This window comes from Ostrinia nubilalis, chromosome 23 (genome assembly GCF_963855985.1).
Source record: "Ostrinia nubilalis chromosome 23, ilOstNubi1.1, whole genome shotgun sequence".
NCBI classification, from domain to species: Eukaryota; Metazoa; Arthropoda; class Insecta; order Lepidoptera; family Crambidae; genus Ostrinia; species Ostrinia nubilalis.
The window spans coordinates 2,103,802-2,116,109 of NC_087110.1; the positions used below are offsets into that span (position 1 = coordinate 2,103,802).

A 12,308-nucleotide genomic window follows, 5' to 3' on the forward strand; every position below is an offset into this window, starting at 1 on the left:
TTAACTGAGGCCATTCTGAACATTCGTCTATTGTGATAACTTTGTTTAGTCTGTATAATTTAATTGTTCGTCGATCGAGAATTATTCTAGATTCTAGGTTATGAAAAGTAGAACTCCTATTTTATTGGTAAAAAACCTAATAATAAGCCTTCTTACTTTTTAGTAGTAGTAGGGTAGAGTTTACTGTAAAGTGAATTTGTAACATTAAGTATATTTAAAGTAAATCACAGCCTTTATATCATTTCTTCAGCCCGTGCAGATAACAGAATGCATGATCATTATTATGATAAATTTATCACTTTGTGTATTGGGATATGTCATATCCCACCTATTGCGGGCCGCAACTTTTTGCCCGGTATAATATCTGGCACATTGACAGTTTCAACATAGGAAATATATCAAAATGACAATTTATTCTGAGATTAATATCTACTCTTGTCTGGTCAAATCCACCCTTAGCCCCAGTTTTTTGAATCATAGTTAAAATAACTAATTGTTAAATTTTGCTACTAATGGTTAAATATTAACAAATTGTAACTAATAGTTAAAAAATGTACTAAAAGTCAAGCTAACCATGTTCGAAAAAATGTTTTTTCGGATATTTAACCACTTGTCATTTGACATCTGTCAAATTTGACTATTGGTTATTTTAACTACGAATCAAAAAACTGGGTCTTATGCCCATTTTCACCATCAATCCCTAATTTTTAAGTGAACCCTATAAAAAGAAAATTCCTGTTAAGTCTTACCATAGGGAATAAAAATTAGGGACTGATGGTGAAAACGGGCAGTATGTCACCTAGTGCACGGAGGGTTAACATATTATTTATCTATTCATCGTTATAGTTAGTCTTACTCTACAAACAACAATATTGGGAGTATCACGGAACTGTTGACCCTGGCCCCCGTGTGCAATGGAAGCGTTCCTTATGAGGCGCGCGTGGGAGGACCAGTCCTGCCGGTAGGTACCTACTGGGCCCGTATGCATAGTAGTAACTGGATATCTATTTTTACTACCGTACCCATAGAGATATAGAGAAATGCCAACTAATGCGCTGAGTTTGAAACTCATTAGACCCAGAACAGACGGTGAAACGCAACTGCAACGAAACTGCAACTTTCTGATGATTCTGATGAATGAAACTGAAAGTTTCAAACTGGTCGCGTCATGTGTGGTCTCTCAACGGACGCTATGGCAGAAACTTAGATGCAACTCAAAAGTAACTAGCAGTTGCAGTTTCGTTGCAGTTGCGTTTCACCGTCTGTTCTGGGCCTTAGAAATTCACACACACAAATAAATCAAAATATGTGCTCATTAACCACTGCGGTATCAGTATTCAACGTTCGAATAATCTTTAGTACTACGCAAGCAACGTAAGCTGTTTACATTATGACGTCGCCTGTCATCATTGCGACGAGCAATGTGTTCTGTTTTTGGGCATATTGCTGCGAGTCCGGCCTCGTCCCCTTGTCACATCTCCCTTTAGTTTCTGTGATCTGTGACCGTACCATTTTATTTTAGTATATGCATAATAGGAGCTGGATAATTACTTCTTTACCACTCTCCTTTTTTAAATCGTTTAGTCTCCACTACTGAAGTCGTGCTTCTAATTTACCAAATGAATGATTTGACCTACACCAGATGGGATAGGGAAGGAATCTCTTCGCTAGGAAGCAATCTCTGTAAGACAAGTCGGAGAGGACAGTGAAATAAATTTTTGAAGTTAAAATAAATAGGATTTTTAAAGAGAAAATTCACTTCTATAAAGATATGAATTGAACTTTTTAGAGGAATACATCATCAAGGTGAACTCTTTTCATCTTAGGATGGATTCGACCAAACAAGAGTAAATATTAATGTCAGAATAAATCGTCAGTTTTGACTGTCAATGTGCTAGTTATACCAGGAGTTATTTTCGCATAAAAGTTTGGTCGAATCGGGCCTCAGTAAAATCAAAATTGTTTTTGATGGTGTTTAAAGTCTCCTTTTTAAGGTAACCATTATGAATATGAGCCTGAATAACTATGGCCAAAGCAATTAAACATCGGTAGCTTTGTTCTGTTATCCTTTTATTGTATTTCCTTATTATTGGTAAAATATTATTCTCATTGCCTCTTTGAATATGACGATCTGATGAAGGTCGAGAGAAGCACCTGGATGCGGGCAGCGCGAGCGCAGGACCGGTTGATGTGGAAATCCTTGGGGGAGGCCTTTGTCCAGCAGTGGACGTCATAGGTTGAAACGAACGAACTTATTATCATTGTAACCGTTAATACAGTTAACAGAGGGCTTAGTGTGAGTTTACATCAAAAGTCGTCACTAGCGGGCGCGTTAAAAAAAATATATGAAGATTTTAGTTCTTGAAAGTTTCCGCTAGAGGCGCTGTACAACCCGTCATACATTTTTTTTTTACTTAGGAAAATGGCCTATCCATACCTACCGCCGGGGGACGGCAGGTTATGTGGGGCTCGAACCCACTAAAAACCTGGGGTGTTCCCTCTGCCGCATAGTGGTCGGCGCCTTGGGTTGCACCACCTAACTTTGACCGTAACTATAACGATAACCGGTGCTTTTTGTATGGAGTTTGACAGATTTTGGATGTTTGTCAAAGTTAAAGTAAGATAGTGCAACCCAGCCTTAATGTCACTTTTTTACGCAGTCGAAATCGAATGCGTTTGACATAAACTCACACTACGCGCTCCCAGTGAGAGAGGCTCACAGTCCAGCAGTGGACTGTAAAGGGCTGTTGATGATGATGATGATGACGCGCCCCCAGAACTATTCCCACATCTCGTTCCCACCGCTGCAACTCCTGTGTAGCCAGGATCTACAGCATGACCGCCAATAAAAACCCGACCAGTGAAGGTCAAGTTTGTCCCGGGGTAAAGTTAAACCGTCTTTGGGCTCGCAAAGTTATTATGGTTAGGTATTGTTTGTTGAGATACATTATTTTATCATGTAGACAGGATATTTTTATCTAATTTGGATAACAAGTACTTATTTATTTGATAAGAAAACAATGACAATGGTAAAGTCATGACAATTTCATTTAGTAGTATGGGTTTCGGTTTTGAATCTCATTTGAGGAAAATATTTAATCTTAACGCATTTATATTCATAAGTTTGAAACTAATTGATTTAATTGTGAAAATCAAATCATTAGCTTCGAAACATAATTTCTATCGTATATTTTTAACGATTTGTTCTCAAAACATAATTAACAAGATATCATTAGTAAAAATACATTCCTAAATAAAATCATACAAATTATTATAATACGTAGCAGTCATCCATTTATGGTATAACTAGCTTTCCGCCCGCGGCTTCGCCCGCGTGGAATTTTGTCTGTCACAGAAAAACTTTATCGCGCGCGTCCCTGTTTCAAAAACCGGGATAAAAACTATCCTATGTTCTTTCCCGGGACTCAAACTATCTCTATGCCAAATTTCATCAAAATCGGTTGCGAGGTTTAAGCGGGAAAGCGTAACAGACAGACAGACAGACAGACAGACAGACAGACAGACAGACAGACAGACAGACAGAGTTACTTTCGCATTTATAATATTAGTTGGGATAGTTGGGATAAATCAATAGAAAAGAAAGTCCGTGATGTATTGGTTGCTCATTAATTAAGCCATCATAGCGTTTATGGACACCATAAAGGACGCACAATTAGAAACAAGCAGGTCAGGAAATCAGACCAGACTATGGTTTAGTGTGGATACGACAGAGACGCTTCTGTAGAGTTCGATTCACAACCGGGCTAGGATGTGATTGTGAATAAACCTTACATGAAACTTGTTTGTGTTACTTGCCAATAGATGTCACTGTACTTTGAGATTCGAAAAGCTGTACGGCGGTGTTCAGATTTTTTACCCCTGGAGGGGTTTTATTTTATACTCTGGAGGATTTTGACGTAATTAACCTATCAGAGCCATTGACAACCTTTGTGAAACATTAGAACCTTTGACAAGCAATAAATTGTCACCTACATATTGACGTATTATTTAAACCTAAATAGGAGTCGCATATATGCGCCGAGGTTTCCTTGATTAAATTTTGTCGTCGATTTTATACGACAAAATGTATGGAATCAATAAAATTCCTCGTTAAAATTGTGATATTGTGAATTGATCGTTGCGCGCATCTTAGGCTTATAGATAGCATATTGTATCATTACCTTCTGGGCATTTATATATAGCGTTGTTTGGACAGCATATAATATGGTTTCCGGTAATTGTAGAGCTACCTACACTATCACTACAAGCTTGTTAATTCGACTATGTCCATAAAAGGACACCGTACCGTTAACAAATAAAATAGAGATTCGTATTACGGTCGTGACGACCACGCCTTAATGTCTATAACCATAAAAATCAAAATCAAATTAGTTCAAATTAGTTTATTGCAATTGTAGGTACATATCATACATTGATGGATCTTAAATTTAAACGTAAAATTGTTCAGCTACAATTTGCCAAGCAGATGGCGTGCAATATACATATATAAAGGTTACTTAATACTAATACCTGTTCATTTTATAATTTTACATGCAAACATTTAATTTTTATGATCACATTTTTAAATTGTCCAGGAGGAATTCGTTAATGGAGTAGTATGCCTTCTCAACCAGAAAGTGAAATAATGCATTTTTAAAGGAAATTAATTCTTCTTTATTTCTTATGTTGTCCGGTAACTTATTGAAAATACGTGGTGCCATGCCCGTGACATTTTTCGTGAACAAAGCAGTCTTATGTGTTTTCGAGCATATTTTGTTTTTATGACGTTTACTATTTAATGTCTCAAATAAAGATAAGTTTTTTTTAACGAAAAGACAGATTTCCTGTATATAAATACACGGCAGAGTCAGCAGTTTCAATGACCTAAAGTGTGGTAGACAACTATCGGTTGGTCGCAATTTGCACAGAGCTCGAACACATTTCTTTTGTGCTCTGAAGACTGTTTCTCTATCCGTGGAGTTACCCCAGAAGATGATTCCGTAACGGATCGTTGATACGACATATGCGTGGTATGCTATTAAAACAGTGGGTTGATTAACGAGTCGGGCAAGTCTATATAAAGCATATGAATATTTGTTTAGCTTTTTGCACACTGTTTCTGTCTGAAATTTCCATGTCAAATTATTATCCACCCAAAGACCTAGGAACTTTGTTATGTCAGTTTCTTCTATTTTTGTGTGTTTAAATTTAATGTCCAGATTTAGTTTATTTGTGTATTGTTTAAATGTCATGATATGCGTCTTACTTAAATTTATTTTAATATTATTTGAAATAAGCCATTCAATTACATTAGAAAGTGTCATATTTATGTCAGATTTGTAGGATTCTAATTTATCTCCAGTAAATAATATTGTACTATCGTCAGCAAATAAAGTCATTGAGTAATCTGTAACTTTAGGCATGTCATTAATGTAAATCAAGAAAAGTAATGGTCCAAGGATACTTCCTTGGGGGACTCCATACTTTACCAGTTTTCTTTCAGAACAAAAGCATTTTTCTGTTTTTAATTTAGGACAAATTTTAGTAATACTGGTTATTTGGTATCTGTTAGTTAAATAAGACGTCAAAAAATCCAACATATTACCTCTTATACCATAAAGTTCTAATTTTTTTAGGAGAATGACATGATCCACGTGATCGAAGGCTTTAGTCATGTCCATATAAACTGCTGTGACGGGTAATTTCCTATCCATGCAAGTAAGTACTTGGTTAATCAAGTTGTATATTGCCATATTAATATCTTTGTTTTTCCTGAAACCAAATTGCTCTTTAGCAAATATATCATATTGAATAAAGAAGTTGTTTAATCTATTGAAAATTACTTTTTCAATTATTTTAGAGAATATCGGTATTAGGGCTACAGGTCTATAATTATTCATGTCCATTTTATTGTCTTTTTTAAAGAGAGGCTTAATGACCGATATCTTCAATTCGTTAGGAAAGTATCCATTCTGAATGCATAAATTTATAACGTGACTAAGTACGGATGCAATAGCTGGTGCAACGTATTTCACGACTTTGGTAGTAATCCCATCATACCCACAACTATTAGTGTTTTTCAAAGACTTTATAATAACACCGATGTCGTATGGGATAGTTGGAACCATAAAGAAGCTATTATTTTTGTTGTTGACACAATGTATTATTTTATTACTTGGCTTACATAGGGGAGCAACTTGGTTTATGAAATGGTTGTTAAAAGTTTCCGCTACCAATTTTGGGTCGTTGATTACTCGATCATTTTGCTTAATTGAAATACTCTCGGTAGGGAAGCGTCTTTTTTCTTTGTTTATGATTGTCCACGTTGCTTTTGATTTATTTTTCGCGTTATTTATGTAATAATTGTTTTGTGCCTTTTTTGTTAGTGATATAATTTTCTTAAGTCTTTTTGAGTATTGTTTATAATTATTTAAGTTTTCTTTACTGGGATGTAGTCTATAATGCCATAACATATCACGTTTGCGACTACAGACCTTCCTTATGCCGCTAGATATCCACCTTTGCTTTCTTGTTACTGAGTTTCTAAACCTAACAATCGGAAAACAGAGATCATACAACAGCTTAAAGATATCATAAAATGCCTTAAAAGCTTCGGGAGCATTAGAAGACTCAAACACGTCACGAAAAGATAGACTCCGGAGGTGTTTGTTAAATTTAAGTAAATTTTCCTTACTATAATCTCGTCTCTCAGTAAACCAATGAGAGATAGAGCATGTTCTCTTAACAGGACACTTAATGACTTGTGCTGTATGATCAGATAGAGCTAATTCTATAACTTCTACTTTACTGCCTCGAATGTTGTGTGCGATATTATCGATGCAGGTACCACTCACCAGCCGTGTGGGTTGTCGAACGCATAGTTTAAGGTTATAGTTCAACAACAGACTCTGAAACTGAGTAGAAAATTTTAGGGGCTTCAAAATATCAATATTGAAATCACCGCACAATATTGTTTTTTTGTTTGTATTGTAGCTATATTTAGTTAAAATTCCCTCTATGGCATTAAAAAATGAAGTCATCGAGTCGATGTTGTTTTTGGGTATTCGGTAGATACATATTATTACAAGCTTGTGATCTAGAAGTTCAATGGCACATCCTTCAACAACATTACTTAAGCTAAACTCTTTGACATCCAGATTACAAAATTTGTGAGTGTTTCTCACCAGAATGCAGGAGCCACCACTACGACTATTTCTACTGAAGCTTGCAGCAAGGGTATAATTAGCTATATTAAGAAACTCATAATCATCCTCTTTCATATTATGTTCTGTTATGCAAACCACGTCAATTAACCTTCCTTCCTGGGCCGTATTAGATAGATGTACACTCAATATATCGGACTTATTTAATAGTCCATTTATATTTTGATGCATTACCAAAATATGATTATACACGCAAAAACTGTTACTTGTGTGGTGAATATTCTGAGTCAGATGTGTTGAAATCGGATTTTGGTGATTCACGAAAAAAATCTTCCTCAGCTTCAGTGGAATTGTTATTTACAGATAAAGTTTTCGCGTGAGAAAGTTGGGCAGGAGTTTCTATGTCAGTTTGCGTGTACTTATCACTGGTTAGTAATGCGTGTTTTTCGCTCATCATTCGCGATTTGGAAATATAATTCGAGTAATTGATTTTATTAATTATATGTAACATTTCCTTGTGTAATAATCTACTTGCTATTACTTTATTTACAAATCTAGGTACTATGTCATTCTGGTGAATTTGGTCAAGTCTTACAAAAGATGCATTTAAACAATTGTCACAGGTATGCCTCAATAAGTCATTCAACATTCGAACATTCAAGTATTTATTTTTATAGACTTTACCAACTATAACATTTGTGTGTTTCAATTGATTTAATTTATAGTACAAAATTGATTGAAGTTCCAATGGACTTGTGTCATTAGAGCCTCCCAAAATAATCACAAAGTCAGAATCGTTAAAATCTTTACAGAAGTTTTCACATGAATTCAATATATCGCATATCAAAGCATTAGGTTTAATAAAAGACATTACAAGGAAGTTGCTTCCCAAGTAGTTTTGCAGAAGTTTCCTCATGCCGTGTCCAGCCTGATCAGCAAACAGCATAACGCGGTGTTTAGGTGTAGAATGCTCAATATTGCTGTTGGGATTTAATTCAGGGGGTTGGGTGTCTGCCAGCTGTCGCGCGCTATCTGTAGTTGAGGTATTTGCGGTCGTTCTGTTACCACAGTCTATTAAGGTGGCCATGTCAACGCTGTTATTATTCATTTTTTGAGTGTCAATTTCTGGAGATTTCGCCCCCGGCGATGGGTTACTAATACTGGTGTGTGTTAGGTATGTACTTTCAGGATTCACCTTATTTCCATTATTTTCTTTTGACGGACTATAACTAATAGCATTTTGAGTTAGTTCTCGTAAAGATGTTCTAGGTAGACTAACTTTCATGGCAGTGTATTGAAAGCGCCGTTTATATTGAGGTGAGTAAAATCTTACTGGTGTTCGGCTAAACTGACTGACTGAAGGTATTCCGATGCCTACCGATTTATAACGTTCTATCTTATTTTTGTACTCGGTTAATTGTTTATTTAGAACACCATTTTCCAGAATCAAGTTGTCAACCTGGTTATGTGCTATCTGTAGTTCAATCTTCAGTTTATTTATTTTTTCGTCAGCCGTTGTTTCGTTAATTTCGTCCCTATACCCAGTCTCAGTTGGTAGACTTTGGTATGACATATCCATCTCCATGTCTAATTCACTATCATTAAAGTTCAAGTTTATGCCTCGTCTCTGTGTATTTATATTTCCGTTTCATATAACCTAATTACCACTCTTATTCCGATGATATAAAGTGTAAACTCCAACAACAGAAAGTTTTTAGATTTAAGTGCTTACCTAAAACAATAATAAAGCTACTAAAGAACTTATTTAGGCTTTTATTGCAAGTGAAATGTAACTACATAACTTGAGTGAAAGTGCTTGCTCGAATCACTTTCGATCTTAACTTAACCATTGGTTCCTAAAAAGTGGGACAGACGAAAATTTCCTTTTAAGACGCAATGTTTCTGAAATGAGTATTGTTTACTATTTTTTTACTTGCGAGAATTTCTTTTATTTAATAATTTAGCTGTAGATCCTGGCTACACAGGAGTTGCAGCAGTGGGAACGAGAGGTGGGAATAGTCCCGTTATGATTAAAAAACCTGGTTGGTGGTAGGGCTTGCTCTAAGTCCGCCTTAGCTACCACCATCTTACCTAAGTCTGTCGCCATAACAACAGTGTTAACAGCATTGTTGTGGTCCGGCAGTTAGAGGTAAGATAGCCAGTTCTTCCGTGGTTGAGGATTCCGGGTGAAACTCGCTTGCACCTTCGGCTTGATCATCACTTACCATCAGGTGAGATACAGGCCAAGAACTTCCTCGTTGTGGATAATAAAACTACGCGAAAATGACACTCAAATTAAGATAAATCCAAATTGAACTATAATTACTGACCCCACCAGGAGTCGAAACTAAACCGCCGCGATGCCAAGGCCGATGTATCAACACATTGAATTAGGCTCACACGCACAGGTTATAAAGTAATCGCCATTATACTTCATACATTGGAATTGACAAGGTATTATTTGCTAGATGTGGCATTAAGAGAAAAACAAAATTGTAAAAATTAAGGTCAAAAAGTATCATTTTTGTCACCAAATAGACTTGATCAAGAACGCAACGCAGCAACAAATTTATTTGACGACTTGTAAATACTAACACAGTAATTAATGAAAAAACTAATAAAAAATATCTTGATTTTTAATTTTGATGGAAAGAATTTCAAGTAGCATGAATGCATATATTTGCAGTTGACCTCTATCGAATCCCAGCCAGTGAAGGTCAAGTAGTCCCTGGGGATAGGCTTCCGCAACTAAATTGTCCAGAAAAGTATAGGAGGAGGTCGAAATTATAACAGACTGATTGAAGATTTTTTCATTTATTTTTAATACTTATTTCAAGCAATTTCTGTATTATCATCATCATTATAAGCATCTTCAGCTGGGCATAAGCCAAATGGTAGATCACGATCAATGATTCCCGAAGTCAAAACATTACCAATCCTTTATCTAATCTAAACTTGCAACACTAAAATCATATATTTTATTATAGCAACCCCTTTGAACAGGGGGAAAACTTCCGTGTTTTGGTTAGCACGTGACGTTTTCCATAGATAAATATTATTGTTTGTGTGGTATTGTTTCCTATTTATAGACATCCAGAACGATGAATATGACTAATGGATTTTGAGCTTCCATGTGTTTAATGTAAGGTTCAAATCAAACGAGAAAATTCTTCTTTTATTAGAAGGCTCTATTGTAGAGACGAGAGCACATCAAGCTAATAATACTGTTGGATCTTGATAACTTGTAGTAGGTGCTTATTTGTAACAAGAATGTAGATAGTTTGATGTGCTATCGACTGTTGAAGAAAATCTCTTTTTTAATCCACAACGAGGAAGCTCTTGGCCTGCAATTGTCTACCAAAATTTAGTTCTTTGTTATTAACGAGCTTTTATTGAAGTCGTTTTTCTTCTAATTAATAATATCTTATTTTATTCATCTTAATTTTCACACTAAGTATTTCGTTATTTCCCGTAATAAAACCACTTAATTTGCTTTATATCATCAGAGAATCAAACCCACTATAAGCTTTTTCTAAGTAGGCGATGATTTGATGTTTTAAATCGACAGTGATCTCATCAAAATTGGCCAAGCCACTTCTAGCGACTTGATCTCCGTCTTGACAGACAGATAGACAATAATTACGTATATACAATCTCGGTCAGTGTAACCACGTGGCCAGGAATGGGGGCACGCTCACTTTCTGATATGCTGTGTTTGTGTGTTATATCTTTATGTGTTACGAATATGATTGGTGTAGTTATTAGATTATGTACTTATTTTTATCTTTGAACAGATGTGAAGGTCATTGGGGCTAAGTCACGGTTTTGGGGAGTTTTGACTCTCCCGATTTTCACTCTTAAAGCATTTGAGGTTTAAGAGTCAAAGTCTCGATTCAGTTTTAAAAATAGATTGATGCCCATTTTCACCATCAATCTCTAATTTTTAAGTGACCCCTATGAAAACAAAATTCCTGTTATGTGTTACCGTTGTTACATGTGTTTGAATTTATTTGTCTGGACCAATCACAGGACAATATCGATGGCTTCGAAAAATGGACCCTAAAGTACTTGGTTTGATTCTCAACTTGACGACAGTAAATGTTGAGAGAAAAAAATTATAACTATCTGAGGTGGAAATCGAACCCACACGACCTTTCGCTTGCCGGGCGACTGTTTTTTTACTCGACTGCGCCAGAAGGAGGGTTATGTTTTTCATCTGAGCTACTTAGACACTGGATGAACGTTACTTATTGCATTAAAACACTTCATTTGGCCCTGAAGTGTTTATTCAACAGTGATTTTGATTTGTTTAGTCTGATATCAATACATAGTCAAATATGTTGTCGGAAATTGATGTCATAGCATAGTTTCTTTGTTTAGCAAATTGTATAGTATAGAGAAATCACGTTTTGTAGAAAAGTTGACTTATCATGGCAACGGGTTTTTTCGATTTCCCACCAAATCGACTAATCGTAGAAAAAAGGATTTATATGTTTTTTTTTGTGATAATCATTTTGGATTATAAATTCAACATTCCGATAAAATAACAATGTAGGCGATTATTATGATTACTTTAATAGCTTAATCTATCGTTACTTAATTTTGCAATCGTAGAATGATGTTATTGTGGCAGCCAATATAGCACCTGATGCTGGTTTAGAAATATGATTATTGATATAATTAAAGATTTTGAAACGCTTTGGAAAATGTACAAGCACGTGTTTTATTGGGATTGCAAATAATGCGTGATGGACGTTGTTACAACAGTTGTAATCACATTTAGAGTTACTGCATTTTTAATAAGAACAACTTACAGCAAACAACGTTTTATATTTCTTAACGCTAATCTTTATCAAATCAGTATCTATAAAATATTAGCCGCCGCCCGCGACTTCGTACGCGTGGATCCCGTTTCACTCCCTATTTGGCAAAATCCCGTCTTAGAGTAGGCGCACACCGTTGATTTTTAGTTGGCCGATAGTTGTGCCCGATTTTAATTTGTATGAAGAATCGGCCAAATCGAATCGGCGTAGTGTGCGCACTCCCATACATGCCCATACTGATCAACTGCCCGACTAAACTATCGGCCGACGAAAAATCAACGGTGTGCGCCTACTCTCAGTGAGCACCTACGTTCTAAAAGAA

General features: G+C 35.8%; 1 protein-coding gene across 1 annotated transcript in view; it reads left to right on the forward strand.

The window, feature by feature from the left end:
- Positions 1 to 12,308, forward strand: part of LOC135083298 (uncharacterized) — a 187,957-nt gene that overhangs the window by 53,427 nt on the left and 122,222 nt on the right. The gene's annotated exons all lie outside the window — the stretch shown is intronic.